Genomic DNA, 18988 nt, shown 5'->3' with positions numbered 1-18988 from the left:
TGGGGTATATCTCAGAGCTCGTGCAAGGTATGGATGTGATTATAATTCCTATAGGACCATGTTGTAGAGAACTACAATAACCTCTCTTTATTTTTGGAGATCTTACTCCATTTTGATTTTGCAATGCCATCTCGGGCGATGCTGAAACTTGTAGTGTTGGCCAGTACAAAGTTGCCAATTGCCAAATCTCTCACCTTTCATTATGGGATCAAATTATTTGTTCTATTAGCTCCAAGTGGCCAAGTAAACCCTATCACCAAACTCATCCCATCCTATTGAGCACTCAAACATTCTCAGGCATGTCGAACCGAAACGTCCCTAAGGGTCACTATATGTCATAGGACAACATCTTTGATGGGTCATATCTCAAAGTTCGTGTAAGGTATGGATGTAATTCTAGTTCCTATAGGACTATGTTGCAAAGACCTACAATAAACTCTCTCACTTTTTGGAGATCTTACTCCATTTTAATTTTATGATTCCATCTCAGGTGATGCTGAAACTTGTATTGTTGGCTAGTACAAAGTTGCTAATTGTCAAATCTCTCTCACCTTTCATCATGGGATCAAACTATCTATTCTATTAGCCTTGGGTGGCCAAGTAAACCCTATCCCCAAGCTCATCCCATCCTATTGAGCACTCGAACATTCTTAGGCATACTAAACTAAAACGTCCCTAAGGGTCGCTAAATGCCATAGGGCAATGATCTTTGATGGGGCATATCACAGAACTCATGTGAGGTATGGATGCAATTCTAGTTCCTATAGGACCATGTTGTAGAGACTTACAATAAACTCTCTCACTTTTTGGAGATCTTACTCCATTTTAATTTTGCGATGTCATCTCAAATGATGTTGAAACTTGTAGTGTTGGCCAATACAAAGTTGCCAACTATCAAATCTCTCTCACCTTTCATCATGGGATCGAACTGTCTATTCTGTTAGCTTTGAGTGGCTAGGTAAACCCTATCCAAAATCTTGTCCCATCCCATTGAGTGCTCAAATGTTCTTGGGCATGCCAAACCAAAACATCCCTAAGGGTCACTAAATGGAATAGGGCAACAATCTTTGATGAGGCATATCTCAGAGCTCATGCAAGGCATGGATGTGATTCTAATTCCTATAGGACCATGTTGCAAATACCTACAATAACCTCTCTCTCTTTTTGGAGATCTTACTTCATTTTGATTTTACAATGCCATCTCAGGTGATATTGAAACTTGTAGTATTGGCTAGAACAAATTGCCAACTACAAAATCTCTCTCACCTTTCATCATGGGATCAAACTATCTATTTTTTTAGCTCTGAGTGGCCAAGTAAACCCTATCCCTAAGCTTTTCCTATCTTTTTGAGTGCTCAAATGTTCTCGAACATGCCGAACTGAAACATCCGTAAGGGTCACTATATGCCATAGGGCAATGATCTTTGATGGGGCATATCTTAGAGCTCATGTGAGGTATGGATGCAATTTCAATTCCTATAGGACCATGTTACAAAGACCTACAATAACCTCTCTTTCTTTTTAGAGATCTTACTCTATTTTGATTTTGCGATGCCATCTTAGTTGATGCTGAAACTTGTACTGTTGGCTAGTATAAAGTTTCCAACTACCAAATCTCTCACCTTTTTTCATGAGATTGAACTGTCTATTTTGTTAGCTCTAGGTGGCTAGGTAAACCCTATCTCCAAGCTTGTGTTGTCCTTTTCAGTGCTCAAACATTTTTGGGCATGCTAAACCGAAACGTCCCTAAGGGTCACTAAATATCATAGGGCAGCGATCTTTGATAGGGCATATCTTGGAGTTCATGCAAGGTATGGATGTGATTCTAGTTCCTATAAGATCATGCTATAGAGACCTACAATAACCTCTCTCATTTTTTGGAGATCTTACTCCATTTTGATTTTGCAACACCATCTCAAATGATGTTGAAAATTGTAGTGTTGACTAGTACAAAGTTGTCAATTGCCAAATATCTCTCACCTCTCATCATGGGATCAAACTATCTATTCTATTAGGTATAAGTGGTTAGGTAAACCCTATCCCCAACCTTGTCTCATCCTTTTGAGCACTCAAACATTCTTGGGCATGTCAAACCAAAATGTTCCTAAGGGTCACTAAATGCCATAAGGTAGTGATCTTTTATGGGGGATATCTCAGAGCTCGTGCAAGATATGGATGCAATTCTAGTTCCTATAGGACCATATTGTGGAGACTTACAATAACCTCTCTCTCTTTTTGAAGATCTTACTCCATTTTGATTTTGAGATGCCATCTCAGGTGATGCAAAAACTTGTAGTGTTGGCCAGTACAATGTTGCCAACTACCAAATCTCTCTCACTTTCATCATGAGATTGAACTATCTATTTTGTTAGCTTCAGATGGCCAAGTAAACCCTATCCCCAACCTCATCTTGTCCTGTTGAGCACTCAAACATTCTTTGGCATGCTGGACCAAAACGTCCCTAACAAAGACTATGGAAAGTGTTACATTCCAATTAATGATTGGTTGGGATGTATGTCATAGACTAAGGGAGATGATATTCATGAAGGGTTTTAGATAAAAGGCCTACTATAATTATCAAAACAACATTAATAATAATCAATGCATAAGGTAAAGGCATTATGAAGGAATGAGATCAAAGGAAAATATTCAAGACAACAATAGTGAGTGTGATGAACAACTTTTTAAACCTTTGTAGTAGTGTAACTATCAATATCTCTAAAAAATCTCTTAAATCTTTATCAAAATGCTAATTTCCATGAAAACAATGACATGGTATTAAACTTAATATTTCTGTTCATTTCTAGGGCTTTGTGGTAGGGTTAAAGAAAGTGGAATCATTTCCTATGTAGATGGAATAAGTAAAAGAATGTCAAGTGGAAAAGTATGATCATGACAATCTTTAAAAGCCTTTTGACTTTTCTTTCAACTAAGCACAACAATAGTGCTTGGTCCAAACAAGTGAAAAAGTACGTATGAGAAGCCTATGTAGTAGTTATATGCAAATGGAATGGAGGTGTCCAATTGAGACCAATGATTGATTAAAGTGTAATAAAAAACCTCTTAAAAGCTAGTTTACTACTATATCACATAGATTATAGTCATATAGTAAAAAGCATGGAGAACCTTTATGGTAGAGGTATATAAGAACTAATTTAATGGATCATATGATAGTGAATTTAAAAAATAATAAGACATAGTGAGACAACAATATTAATAAATCTAGTAATCATGTGTAATAGAATAGAAGACATTTAGTACTATTTATAGTAGGAGTAATAAATTAAAATGTTTTGAGGATCTTTTAACAAAACAACTAGTTCTGTATGTGCAAGATGACTCACAATCAAATACTACAATGAGTTGTAAAGTTGTGAGTTAGTTCATAAAGGGATAACCACAAAGGAACAATCATAGTTCTAAAGCTATGAAGAGGAGCTCCAAATGAAATTTAGGTGATGGTAGGTTGGTAGTTTGAGGAAACTTATTATCTACTCCTATTTTTTCAATGTTGAACTCTATTAGAATAAATTTACTAGTTTCACCTAGTATGAACTAAGAATTCAACAATGACATCAAATATTTTTGCATACATGTCAGTGCACTAGTGATATATTGTGATTTTGAGGCTACACTATATCAATATATTATTATATTGTTATGACAAATGGTGATCTAATGAATAAGAACCTAAAAAATCTAGAGGTTCAAAGTTGTGTAATTGTCATAGCATTAGTGAGGTTTTCCCTTTGGAGATTGCGAAAGTTATAGCTTTATGGAAATAGTAGTTTAAAGAAGATGACAATAGGCACTCCAAAATTCATGGCCTAAATGAGCAAAGGGATTCCAAAAGATGTCAAAATAATGAAGTTCATGGTTGTCTTGTTGGTGATGTGAAAGATGATTTGTATAGTAGAAAAAGTGACAAATTCAAGAAGTTAAAGAACAAAAAGGTTTAGGAAAGTAGTTTGTCACAGATGAACATGGGACATGCATCCATTATCTTAAAGCACTAGCATAATACACTTTTAAGGATATTAATGCCATGAAAGTAGAGTGTTAAGCTAGGAGACATGGATTGAATGAGGTCAAGAAATAGGTATATGAAAGTTCTATGTAATAGCTAAAGCCATTAGATACTTGCAGCCTCTATATTCACCATGCATTAGTTATTGTTTTTGACCAATTTTTGAAAGGTTTTGTAAATTTCTTCAAAGGTACCTAGGTGTTGCCAATTTTGGAGTTGTTTATCATGAAAGGGCAGTAAGTCTTGTCTCCACTGTGGAAATTCCATGGTCTTATAGATTTAAAGGCTATAGAACCTAATGTATTATATTATTCAAGAAAGGGCCTTGAAAGTGAGTGCAAAGAATTCTTTGACCAAGCCCTAGGCGAGCTAGGCAATGCCTGACTAGGGACTATCAGCAAAGAAAGAGCTCTCGAGAGAAAAGCTTGAAGAACGAAGACTTTCCCTCCTGCAAGATTCAAGAGGAGTATGAGGAGGTTATAAATTGTGGAGGAGGAGTCTTGATGAAGTGTGGAAGGTGTCTTAAAAGTGGGGACAACAGGAAACCAGGAAAACCCTACCAAACCCTCAATTTTGCTATTTTTGTTTTATAGCCTGTACACACCCTAAGACCCTAAAAATCCTTGAGCATGGGTCCCATGTATCAATTTTTATTAAGGCTAGATGTGTTGAAACTCTAAGATAAAGGAGATATTGGCCCTAGAAATCCAAGTGGAGGCCTAATTAGGGGCTCTCCTTGTAGCCCTTTTGTGAAGAAATCTTGAAATTGGGTACAAACCCATTGTTGTTATCCATTCAAGAATAGTGCAAGTGTTCCAATAACACCTTAGAAAATCATGAAAACCTTGTTTGGACTAGGGAATTCTATGGTACCCTAGTAGAGCTATAAAACCTTTGGAGGGATACTATTCCTAGAAGAGTAAGGGAGTGATGCTGCAAGTTTGGATCAGTTAACCTGGTGAGGAGGTTGTGTTGGAATATTCAAATATGGAAAGAATACTTATGAGAGGGGGGGGGGGGGGAGTTGAATAAGAAGTATCACACTTTAAGCAATAAAACTTTTAACTGAAAGTAAATTGCATGCATGTAAACACATCAAATAAACATGAAACTAATACATGCATCAACAACACATAATACTGGAATTTGATAACCCAAAAACCCTCCAAAAATAAGAAGATAAAACTAGGGTGGGGATGATACCCACAAAAATCACTGTAGTAATATTGTTCAACCACTTCTGATGGTTTGCCTTGTTAAAGGCCTACCCTGTTAAAGGCTTTACACTGTGTCAATAGTGACCTGGTTAAAAGATTTACAAACACTTAACATGAAGTGTCACCCTGTTAAAGGATTTAATCACCTTTAGATAAGGATCTACAAATAGTTGTTAAGCCAACCTATCTACATAGGATTTCCTTTCTAATTCAATGGTAAAAGAGTATTAGGTATTATAAACCTGATAGTTTGCAATCCTTGATTGCTAAATGTAGGCACTTGTTCTAGCCCTCTCTTTGATTTTGATCCTTTGAGATCTGATTTTTTTTTGTCTCCTTTGCTTTGTTCTGATCAACTGAATACTGAATTGCTGCTCTTACTCTCTATGTCTCCTTTCACTGAATTCTATTATGTTTTTCCCTTAACACTATTCTCCTTCTCTCATCCCTATTAAAATGAAACTTTAGTCTTCCTTAAAAAGACTTCAAAGACTTAGGGTTAGATATGGATCTATGATCCACATTGAATCTCAATTTCCCACTCAATACTTCCCTTTTTGCTGATTGGTTGCATGCCTTTCCAATTTTCCAATTGGCTATGTGCAGATTGCATAGGAAGTGTAAAAGATTCGTTCTTATCTCTAGATCTTTTGAGATTTACCTTTTGTCAGCTAGAAAGACAATTTACATCATAGTTTGTGCAATTACAAACTCTTATGCTGATATTTTGAGTTACTCGGCTCATGAAGCATTACTGATGCTTGACACATGTTGTTTCTTGGATAGCTCGACACCTAAACAAAACTGTATCAGTCGACACCTTATGTTACTCGGCACTTGATATCACTCGGCACTTGATATCACTTGGCACTTGATATCACTTGGCACTTGATATCACTTGGCATGTATAGTGTAAAATGGTTGTGTATTGACACTTAGCTGTCAAAATTATTCTTTAAACCAACAATCTCCCCCTTTGACATGAGTGGCAAAAACACTTAACTAAGATCCTATGATCTTGACACTATTTCGTGCATCTTCTTATTTGCTTCAAAAAATTTAGAAACAAATAAAAATATACCTTATGACTCCCTGTGAGTTGATTATGCCTTGTACACTCAGTGACTTCTATCCTGTTTCTACATTCTGACCAATATGTTATATCAAAATTTGTCAAAATTCTCCCAAAATTTTCTATCTCCCCCTTTCATCATAATTACCATTTCATTCTGTACTGAACTCCCCCATACTTATTCTCCCCCTTTTTGACACTTATGTCAAGGGTTCTATAGGGAAATTCCATACTTGGCCAAAAATGTACTATTTACTTCAAGGAGTACCTTCAGAGCTGCATCCCAATTTGCTAGTGCAACATCCAATGACTTATGCTAGATGGCAATCTTTCCTGCTAGGTGTACAAGTCCATCAGATGTAGAAAGATTGGGGTCTTTCTTGAGAACTGTCTTTGCATTCATCTGCTCCTTGTGAAGTATTCCAAATGAGGAGTGATAGAGGATTTAATTTGTATCAATTTGGCTTTGGTGGTTGCCTCCTTTCCTGCTAAGATAGCTAACTCTCTTTGTGTGTGAACTAATTGGGTAAAATGCTTCTCACTCTGAGCTGGATTTGTAGGGAGTTGCATGCTAGAAATTTTTAGATTTCTCTCCAAACTCAGTATTTTTTGGCTAGTGTCCTGTGTGAATGTGGAAAAATCACACAACTTCTTGTATAGGGAAAATATGTTTCCAAGTATAGTTTTGGCTGTTTCAATTTTCTTAGCCAGCTCCATTTGTGATAGAGCTATATCACCATATATTTTCATATTTACCTTGCCTTGGAATTTTCTTCCTAATCAGTCCAGTAATTTGGTGTTTGTTTCTTGGTCTTCACTAGTCACCTGGTCAACTATATTAGATAGTTGCTCTATAATTGGCCTTGACTCATCCAGAGACTATAAATAGAAAGCTTCTATGAATATGTCTTTGATTTCATTTAAGGTATGCTTGTGCTTGTGTTCTCTTCTTAGTGCTTCTTGTCTCCTTCTTCTATCCAATGCACTCTAAATTTCATTGATCTTCTCTTCAGTGAGAGTGCTGGATTCATAATATGGAATCTTTATTTCTTCATCAAGCTTAGGAACTCCATAGTGAAGTTTCTTGACTGCCTTTGATGAGCTCGAGCCTGGTGTCCTGATTTGCAATGGTAACCTATCAGTACTTGGTTGCTGAAGAGTCTGTGTTGGAGTACCAGATTTGGGTAATGCAACCAATGTTTGTATTGCAGACTCCTCCTTCTTACTTGTCTCATCTTTTTCTTCAGCTAGTTTATCCTTTTGGTGATCACTAGGTGGGGTTGAACTTGCTGGCTATTCAGATGTTTCTTTAACTTCCCCTACTGCTATACTCGGCATCTGAAGTGTATCAGTGACTACACTTGGTGGAGGTGGTGGAGGAAGGAATAGAATACTAGTAGGTTGTATGGTTGAAGGTGGTTCTTGTGTTTTCACCTTGACTTCCTTTGTCTTAACTACTGGATTCTACAATTCATCAACACTAACCAATACAGGATTTGAACATAATTTTTCTACTAGTGTTGATTGGTCAAGGATTTCTAAATCCTTTGTAGTTAATGGATTGATGTTTGGATCAGAAGTGTCTGTAATATCCTTGATTTTAACAATCTCTATAGGTGTGATGATGGCATGAGGAGGACTAGGAGGGGATAACTATGTTTCTTGCACAATTTGATCTTGTGGTACAGCTATATCTTTCTCTTCCTCTTTCTCCTCTGTATGTGCATTTTCTTCCTTTTCTTCTTCAAACTTCTTCTCCACTTGCTCCTTTTCTTTTTCCTTATTTCCTGATACCTTCATCTCCTTTTTCTTGGCACTTGCCTCTACCTTATATTCTTCATTGTATACATCTTCTATTTTCTTGTAAACTATCTTCCACAATCTTGTGGATTTTGTAACTACATCCTGAATTTTGTTCTGCAAAATGCTGAAAGCTCTATGTTTGGGAGTGAATCTATTGTTATGCCTCTTAACTGCATTTGTTACTTGATCCTTAGTCAAATCAGGCAAGAGAATCTTGCTTATATTGATTCCCTTATCTCCCTCTCCATTTGTAAACAAAAATGCCATTTATCCTCTACAATTTTGTACAATTCTTTACGTATTGATTCATCTAACTCTAGAGGTATGTGCTTATACTCAACCATCATAGCATACACTAATTCCTCTAATTTATTTTGTTCTTCCTTGGTGAGATTAGAAAAATTTAGGTTCTTTAAACCTTTCAAATCATCATTCTTAATCTTTCTGCATAATTTATCAATAGTAGTCTGAGGTTTGTGCCTTACCATTTGAAATTGGTTGTTGTCCTCTGACTCAGTCTTCTCTTCATTTGTTTGAGGCTAGGAAACAAATTTTCTTTTCTTCTTTGGCTTGACAGTAGTCTTCTTTGAAGTTTTCTTCTTCTCTTTTTCCTACTCTTGGGCTTTTTGTGCTGCAACCATTGTAGTAGGTCTCTTTGGTGCAGGAGCAGCTACATTCTTTGCCTTGGGTTGAGGAGCAGGAGGAGTTGTGGCCTTTATTTTTGTGACCTTGGTTTTAACTTGTGCTTCCTTAGCTTCTTCTTCCTCATCACTTTCTTCTTTATCTTCTCCTAACCCTTGAGTGAGACCTTGAGATTCATCTTCCTCATCTTTAATGTCTTCTTCTTCCTCTTCTGCTGTTCCTTCTCCTTCAACACCAAATTTTCTCTTGATTTTCCTTACCAATTTTTCTTTCTACTTTACTACTGAGGCAGTCTTCAAATCTGTCATCACCCTAGATTTTACAACATCATAGGTTCCAAAGGCTTTTGCATTCTTATCAACTTCTTCTGCAAGAAGGGTTGTTACTGTTGTAGAGGCTTGATCAATATCGAGTTCATAACCTAGTGGCCTAAGCCATCTCACTCTAGGTATGACTGCTTGTATATAGGTATAATCAATATCTACAAGAAAGAAAATGTCTTTTTCATATTTATTAGTCAATGAGACTGGAATCCTCATTCTTTGTTTCATGGACTGTTTGAAGTCCTCAAAGTAGCTAGTCATTTGGGCATCAAAATTATCACCCATTTGTTCAATATATCCATTGATTTGTTCAACAATTGTTTTGTCTGGATTCCATTTCACCTTACCCACAGAAGGAAATTCTTTCATCAGATAGAAAAAGATGCACACCAAAACTGATCCAAATTTACACTGAGATCCCTTGCTCTTCCTTATGGCTCCCAAATTCTCATTAATCTATTGAAACATGAGCTCTGCTAGATCATAGGTATGATCCTTTTTAATCAATTTGTATGCAACATCAACTGCTATACAAGGCACACTGTTTAACCTGCTTGACTAATAGAATTTGTGTGAAATGATTCTCACAAAAAAATCTAATAGGGGTTTTGTGATTGTATCAATAGTCATTCCCCTATTGTTCTATTTAGCACTCGTGTTTTTCTCTATTACTTCCTTTTTGTCACTATGCAGGGTCTTTGGCCAATCTAGGGTTGGAATACTAGTAACCCTATGAATAGTTCTCTTGGTAAATTTCACTGGCCCTGTTTCTAACCAAAAGGCTCCATCATGTATTCTGTTCAAAAGTATGCGTACCCATTCAACTTTGAAAACAATAGGAAATTCTAGGGTTTTGGTCAATCCTTTTCTCTTGACTATTGAGAACTCATCTTTTAGTATTTTGTTCTCACATAGCTTGTCATATGCATTGTAAATTTCTAAATCTCCTATGGCTCCAATTTTGCAATTATAGCATCTACGAACATCTTGGACCATAACAACTTTATCAGGAATAACTGATAATGCACCTGCGGGATCATTCTTGTATGAAACTTTTGGAATGGGCTTGAATTCTAGTTGCTTAACTTCATTACTAACCAACTATATTTCATGACTCTCCTTTCTCTTAGTGGTTCCAGACCCAGATGCCATTGTTTGCCAAACTAGGGATTACAGTTTAAACAAGGTTATAAACACTACATAGCTCGGCACACAAGTAAAATACCTCAAATCGATGAAACTCGTGCTGAATTGTTGTGGAAATCTTTTGCAAATGGCTTTTGAGCTGACCTTGATCTTCTGCACTCTTCTCGTCTTTGCTTTGCATTTGAATGGTGAGAAGTGATCAAAAATTGAACTATGTACCCTTCAAAATAGAGTAATTAATGCTTAGTGTGCTGACAATTGTCTACTCGTCTCCTGAAGGATTTCAACATGACTTGGCACCCATTGTGTTTCACTTTGCTCGGCTCCCATTGATATTTCACAGCTCGGCATCATCTATCAACTCGATCGCTATTAGCAACTCGGCACCTGAAGACAACTTCAACAAATTTTTCAAGATTCTTTATTTTGACTTAGCATCTTTGTTTATGTTGATTTCTTCTTTGTAGTTCTTCTATGTCTTGGGACTGATGTATGATGTAACTTAGTTTATCAATCCCACACACACCCATTCTTACTTAATTAGATGAAGTGTGATCACTTGACCCATTAGGTGAAGTGATCTTTGCATTTGATGTGTTGCACTCATCTTTCTTCTTCCATGTCTTATTCATCTCACTTCTGATGTGTTCAACATCTATCTTTACCTTTCCATTGTTGTACTCAAAACTTGGTGCCTTTGACCTTGTTGGGCAATTCTTGCTGACATGACCAATTTTTAAGCAACTGAAACATGTGGTTTGACTCAACCATCTTTTATAGTTCCCCTTGAAATGTGTTCTTATGCAATTCTAAGGTATATGTCCATATTCTTGACAATAGTGACAACTGTACCTGGTGTTGTAATCCCAATAGTAGTGATTTTCATGGTTTGATGTTTTTACTGGTTGATTTGATGTCCACATAGGCTTTGATCTGCATTCAAAATCTTTATGCCCATATTTCTTGCAATTATGACAGTGACCCTCAAATCTTGATGTCTTAATAGTTTTGGTTCTACATTCATGTGCTTGATGACCTTGCTTCTTGCACTTATGACAATAGTTTACACTCTTAGGCTTATCATGCTGATGGGCATTCTTGCTTCTACATACATTAGATGTATGTCCTTTCTTTCCATAGAAATGACATGTAGGTTTGACATTTTTACCTTTGTTGCTTCTTTGTTCAACACTCTTTGATGATTCTCCAACTTCAGTGCTATTGTATCCAAGTCCTGATGTATCATGGGTTGATCTTGGGGATTTTAGTAATTGCTCAAAATACTTGATGGCTTCATTGGGTTTGTTGATGCTTTCAAAAATTTCCTTTTCTCTTCTCAAGTCAATCTGCAATTGTTCATTCTGCATCTTTAGTGTAGAGATCTCAATGTCTTTCACATTGAGTTCATGATGAAGGTTCATCATTTGGGCAAGTGTATCCATCTGCATGTTTGAGATCCTTGTCAATTTAGTACATTTTTCTTCAAGTCCATTTGCAAGATTTCTTTTGTCATTTTCCATCATGACTTTATCTTCAACTGCTCTTTTCTTTTGTTTAGTGATTTCACACAACATTATGGCCTGTGATTCATGTTCCATCTTGAGAGATCTTATTTCATCTGCTTGAACTTTTTTTTTCTCCATCAGTTCTGCAATTGCCACATCAAACTCTTTAGTATCTCCATTGGAAAATATATTTGTGGTATCAATCTCCATGTAGTTTATCTCATTTTCAGCTATGGCTAAATGCTTTCTTCTTTTCAAGGAATTTCTCAACTTATCTCTAGCTTCCTCCAAGCTATGCAGAGCAAGTTGCACATCTATCACCTAGTTTTCAATGATCTTTCCAAGTTTGAAAACTTCCATCTTTAGATTTTTCCTCCAAGCTGTTAAGAGTTTTCTTGTGAGAACCTAATCTACTTTGATACCAATTGTTGGAATATTCAAATATGGAAAGAATACTTATGAGAGGGGGTGGTGAATCAGAAGTACCACACTTTAAGCAATAAAACTTTTAAGAGAAAGTAAATTGCATGCATGTAAACACATCAAATAAACATGAAACTAATACATGCATCAACAAACATAATACTGGAATTTGATAACCTAAAAACCCTCCAGAAATAAGAAGGTAAAACTAGAGTGGGGATGATACCCACAAAAATCACTATAGTAATATTGTTCAACCACTTCTGATGGTCTGCCCTGTTAAAGGCCTACCCTGTTAAAGGCTTTACACTATGTCAATAGTGACTTGGTTAAAGGATTTACAAACACTTAACATGAAGTGTCACCCTATTAAAGGATTTAATCACCTTTTGATAAGGATCTACAAATAGCTGTTAAGCCAACCTATCTACATAGGATTTCCTTTCTAATACAATGGTGAAAGAGCATTAGGTATTATAAACCTGATAGTTTGCAATCCTTGATTGCTAAATGTAGGCACTTGTTCTGGCTCTCTCTTTGATTTTGATCCTCTAAGATCTAATTTTTTTTCATCTCCTTTGCTTTGTTCTAATCAACTGAATACTGAATTGCTGCTCTTATACTCTATGTCTCCTTTCATTGAATTCCATTATGTTTTTCCCTTAAAACTATTCTCCTTCTCTCATCCCTATTAAAATGAAACTTTCATCTTCCTTAAAAATACTTCAAAGACTTAGGGTTAGATATGGATCTATGATCCACATTGAATCTCAATTTCCTGCTCAATACTTCCCTTTTTGCTGATTGGTTGCATGCCTTTCCAATTTTTCAATTGATTGGATGCAAATTGCATAGTAAGTGTAAAATATTTGTTCTTATATCTAAATCTTTCAAGATTTACCTTGTTTCAGCTACAAAGACAATTTACATCATAGTTTGTGCAATTACAAACTCTTATGGTAATATTCTGAGTTACTCGGCTCATGAAGCATTACTGATTCTCGGCACCTTAACAAAATTGTATCACTCGGCACCTTATGTTACTCGACACTTGATATTACTTGGCACTTAATATCACTCGGCACTTGATATCACTCAGCATGTATAGTGAAAAATGGTTAAGTGTATTGACACTCAGCTATCAAAATTATTCTTTAAACCAACAGGTTGGACAAGGTTAGGGGATGTTCTAAGTAGCAAGAGATCCTATAGACCGCATAGGTGTATTGAAAACGCAAAAATCCACATATAGTATACAAAGTTGCATGGGGATAGGGGTACTTGGGGTACTTAGGGTACAGGTACATCTATTTTTTATAATAGGGAACGGGGGTACTTGGGTATGTCAAACTTTATTTTTAATTATACTTTTATATTTATAGAAAACCTAAATTTATGAGTCATGACAATGATTTTTCAAATCAAGAACAGTGATAAAGTTTGCAAATGTAATGTATTGTTTTCAGTTTTAGATTTGTTATATGTTTGTAATAATAATTTATGATAAATGTTTAGATGCATAACATAGAAGGTAGGTTTAAACATGAACAAGAAGATCATAAATCATATGACAATGACATATTGCAAATGATAAATTTCTAGCATTAACAAGTTGATAAAGTTTATTGTTGATCAATATTGTATCAAAGTTTCAAACTAATTAGGTATTTAATTAAGCTTGATAAACAAATAATAGAGAAGGAAAATTTTAAACATGAACAAGATCATAAATCATATGATGATGACATATTGGAAATGATAAACTTATGCTTAAACAATGATAAAGTTTATTGTTAATCAATATTCTATCAAAGTTTTTAATTTATTATGTATTAAATTAAGCTTGATAAACAATGAGCTAATATACAAACAAAAAACTGAAAAAAAAATCCAAAATCTCAATCAAGGTCCTTAGCTATGATGCTCTCTACTGAGTACTTGGTACTTGGGATATGTGTACCCGGTACTTGGGTACATGGGTACGAGTACCAGGGGTGTCATACATGAAGGAAAATATAATATATTATGATAACCAATAATGTCATAAGTCTAATAATTTCATGCATCAAATAAATGTCATACATCAAATATAAAATGTCATATATACATAAAATGTATATCAAATATGTCCACTAACATAAAATCCAACATATATGTCCGCTAATGCCCATACATGTATGTCTATCAACTATATCTTATCCTTCCCACAAGGGGAAAGGAAACAAATCTCTAGAGGTCTTCGGTCATCATGTGGAGGGAGATGATGGCAATGATGGGGTCTTCCTCACATGCTCACTCGTCCTCTTGTTGAGGCTCTTCTCTAACTCGAGTTGACACAAACAAAGTAGATATGAATCAATAATTATTATACATTGAAATAAAATATATGTACACACAAAATTAATTATTTTCTTACCACCATCATATAGTCACTCTGCAAGTCCACCTCGAAGGCTTGTGGACAATTGGGTGTAACAAGACCCTACAACAATTCAATCAATATAATCACTTATAAATAACATTAGAAATTTTGATACTATCTATTATAAACAACAACTAAAACCACGAAAATTCTTTCATACCTCAGTCAATGGTTGTGAACTAGCCATAGCTATAGCCACTCCATGATCGACAAACTGCCAAAGATGAGGAGGAATCCTAGATGTCAAGAGCTACATGTCATACAATACATGTGACATGTGACATGTAACATGAAGAAAACATGATCAAATGAATTAAATTAACATGAAACAAATGTATCTGTACAAAGCTCGTATCATGTTTAGGCTTAGAGTCCATAGTGAATGTCGATGGTCCTGTAGAGAACTGATGCACATGCATAAATTATTTATCAATCTTTCATATGATTACTTAATAAATACATGTATTGATTTAAATGATTAAATCAATACATACCTCTGGACTTGTTGACAGGACGAAAAATGGGGACAAAGGATCGCTACTAGGGCTACCAACACTCTAACCCTAAATTTTGAACAATGTCAATACATGCTAATTAATTAGTCATTCACTATACATATGAAATGTGATCAAATTAGTTTATTATAATTGTAATTTACCTGTGTGTCAATGCCAAATGTCTCATTCAGGAACTGATCAGTCACTAGCCCATCATCCACACCATCTCTAGCATGACTGCCAAATGTGTATAAGGATCTGCATGATGTGCACATGTGACCACGATGTGCAAAAGGCTCCTCCTCAACTAATGGACTCATGTAATGAATGAGGGTCTATGTCAAAGCACTAATAGTCCCTAGAGTGTTGGCCTCTACATGTTCCTTCACAACTGAAGCAATAGTCACATGCTCACTCCATGGCTTGACCACAGGTGCCCTAACTACATTAGGGTCATGACGTGTCCTTGGCATCTCAAATGATGACTCCCGACCTCTACCCTAAGAGTCTAATATATCAAAGTAATTGGGGATCTCCCCAAGGACAAACTCACAATACAATTTCATTAAGAAATACATTGGGACCTTGTGATTATTGCAAGGAGGGGCATCAAAAACCATCTACCATCTATCCCAAAAATTATTTCTAATACCATCATGTATGCACCAATCGATGGGGAACCATTTATTTGTCTCTCTAACAATATCTTGTTCACCAAGCTTTCTAAATAATGCACAAATCCTCTCTTTTAGTATATCTTTTTTTTTAACATCTTGATATGATAATTTATTTGCATAATATTTTTTTTTTCCATCCCTCTTAACCCACCAAAAATCTAACTAACCACTAAAAAAAGCTATGTGGGTCTTAATGGACTCGAGGGAGGATGCCAATTGAGCTATCATTGAATTGGTTTGTCCACAAGCTTTCAACCTACCAACGAGTGCTTCTGATTGATTTTTTCCTCTTTCTATTTCATTTATTATGTTTTCTTGTGTGCCAAGAGGAGGTCTTCCAATTGGTGCAGGTTGCAGAATTTGTTGTTCTTGTTGTGGAGGGTTTTGGTTTGGATCTTGTTGAGGGTTTTGGTTTTGCTCTTCTTGGGGATTTGCTAGTTCATTATTCACTTTTTCTGATAAGAAAACAATTGAAATATAAATAAATAAACAAATTTAAAGAAAAACTAAAAAAACCCTACAAAACAATACAAAAAACATATAAAATAATGCAAAAAGAAGGTCAGACAACATAGGGCATGCTTGTAATCTCAAACTTTGAAGGTGAGGAGGCATATTGACAAGGTGAGTGGTGAAAACCTTCAATTTTTTGAAATTGCATATGTACTGTGAGGAGGGGAAGCTATAAAATGAAGTTAAAATGAATGGGCTATGGGTTTGCAGACCATTTATAATAATTGGAGTTTTTTAAAGTTGTGTACATGCTATAGAAAATATGCACTATGGCTTAGAATACCCAAGCCATAGCATGTTCATGCTATAGCACGTACATGCTATTGAAAGTTACAAAAAAAAATAGTGTCACCTTTTTGGCACCACAACTCGGTGCACTTACCTAGAGTAGGATCAACAATTTTTGAATCTTCAATTGCTTCTTTTAGTTTCTAGAGGTTTGTTTCCATAGGAGTTTTCATTGCCTTGCTATCCAACATGCCAAATCTATTGAGAATATCCAGAGTATACTTCCCTTGATTTAAGAAGATTCCTTTTGAATGTTGCCATACTTCTAGTCCCAAGTAGTGTAGTATTCCTAGGTCTTTCATTTCAAATTCAGATATGAGATATTGTTTACATTTTTCAATTAGATGATCTTCTCTTATAATCAAAAAATATCAACATATAGAACCATGATTAACATATCCCCCTTGTATTACCTTGTAATATAAATTTGGATCTACAATTTTTTTAGAAAAATCAAGTTTAGTTAGATGATGATCCATCCATTCATACTAAGCTCGAGGAGCTTGTTTCAATCCATATAAAGCCTTTTTAAATTTGTATACATGACATTTTTTTATTGTGTACTTCAAATCCTTCTAGTTGTTCAAGATAAACTTCCTCTTTTATAACACCATTCTAAATGTAGTCTGTACATCCATTTGATGAACTTTCCATCCCTTGGATGCAAAAATGGCTAAGACAATTCTGACTGAATTATATTTGGCTATTGGAGAAAAAGTTTCCTCATTGTCTATTCCTTCCTTTTGAGAAAATCCTCTTGCTACAAACCTTTATTTGTACTTATCAATACTTCCATCTACAACATGTTTAATTTTAAATAACCATTTTGAGGAGACAATTGATTTATTTTTGGGTCTAGGAACAATATCCTACACATTATTTTTATGTATGGAGTTATATTCTTCTGTCATGGAATCTTTCCAATGCTGATGTTTTATTGCTTCTTTTACATTAGATGGTTTAGATTTGGAGATTTCACTCATTAATGCAATGTAACTTGAGTATATGTTAGGATGTTTTCTTTCCCTAATGAAATTTAAGGGAATGGAATTGTTTTCTTCAATTAGCTTTCTGGCCCATAGTGGTCTTTTCTTTTCCTTAGAGGTGTAACTAATGTCCATGGGTTCAATTGATTTATCTTCCTCCATTAAAGACTCCCTCTCATTATCAAAGTTTTTTTCTTCTAAAGTTTCTTCTGAATTTGATTCATTTTCATCTTTAGATTTTTTTTAGGCCAAATTTTCATCAAATATTACATCTTTTCTTAGTTCAATATTTCTTTGTTGAGGGATATAGATATGATAAGCTTTGGAAGTTTCACTATAACCTACAAAGATTCTTTCTTTCTTGAGGGCTCTAGTTTGGTTCTCTTCTCTTTAGTAATATGTACATAGACAGGGCAACCAAAAATTCTTAAGTATTTAAGATTAGGTTTCTTCCCAGTAAATGCCTCTTTAGGGGTCTTGAATTGAAGATGAGAGTGAGGACATATAAATTTTTAAGGAAAACAATAGTATTTGAAGCTTTCCCAAAGAAAAGTTTCAAGATTTTGATCATGAAGCATTGCTTTAGCAGAATGAATTATTGATCTATTCTTTCACTCAGCTATTCCATTTACTTGAGGATTATAAAGAACAAAACACTCCCTCTTTATCCCAATAGTTTTACAATAATTTATAAAGATATCAAAAATGTATTCTTTACCATTTTCTCTTATTAAGACTTTTATTTTCTTTCTAGAAAGGTTTTCTACAAGGGCTTTAAACTCTTTAAATTTTTTCAAGATTTCTTTAGATTCTTTACTTTAAAGAAAATAGATCCAAGTCTTCCTAGAGAAATCATCCACAAATATGATATAGTATAAAGAACCTCCTAGAGTAGGAACTGAATATGACCACATAAGTCTGAGTGAATACGTTCTAGAACTTCTTTGGATTTAGTTTGACTATATTTTGGAATTTTGTTTTAATATTCTTCCCTAGAGCACAAACTTTATGAGTTCCTTCATGGTATGGATTAAGTTTAGGTATACCTATTACCATTTTTCCTAGAGAAGGTAATCCTAAAAAATGAAGATGACCTAGTCTCCTATGCTAGATTTCATTTTCTTTCAAAGAATCATGAATTAGAATTGAATGAGTGAGAGAGTTAATTTGATAAAGACATCCATGTCTGGAGCCAATCATGTATGCATTTTTTATGTTAGAATTCTTAGGCCAAGCTAAGACCTTTCCTTCCATAAATGTAACTCTGAATCCTTCATCTTCAAGAGCAGAGATAGAAGGCAAGTTTCTTTTTATACTAGGTGCATATAGTACCTTAGTAAGTCTAATTGTTTTCCCTAATTTTAGATGAATATTACATGTTCGTGTTCCCATTATGGGATAGCTTGTTTGATCTCCAATGGTTACTTCATCAAAATAGTCTTCTTTG

This window comes from Cupressus sempervirens, chromosome 8 (genome assembly GCF_028749045.1).
Source record: "Cupressus sempervirens isolate cs-2001-9-10 chromosome 8, ASM2874904v1, whole genome shotgun sequence".
Lineage (NCBI taxonomy): Eukaryota > Viridiplantae > Streptophyta > Pinopsida > Cupressales > Cupressaceae > Cupressus > Cupressus sempervirens.
The sequence above is the reverse complement of the archived record's forward strand: the minus strand, read 5'-3'. Positions refer to the sequence as shown.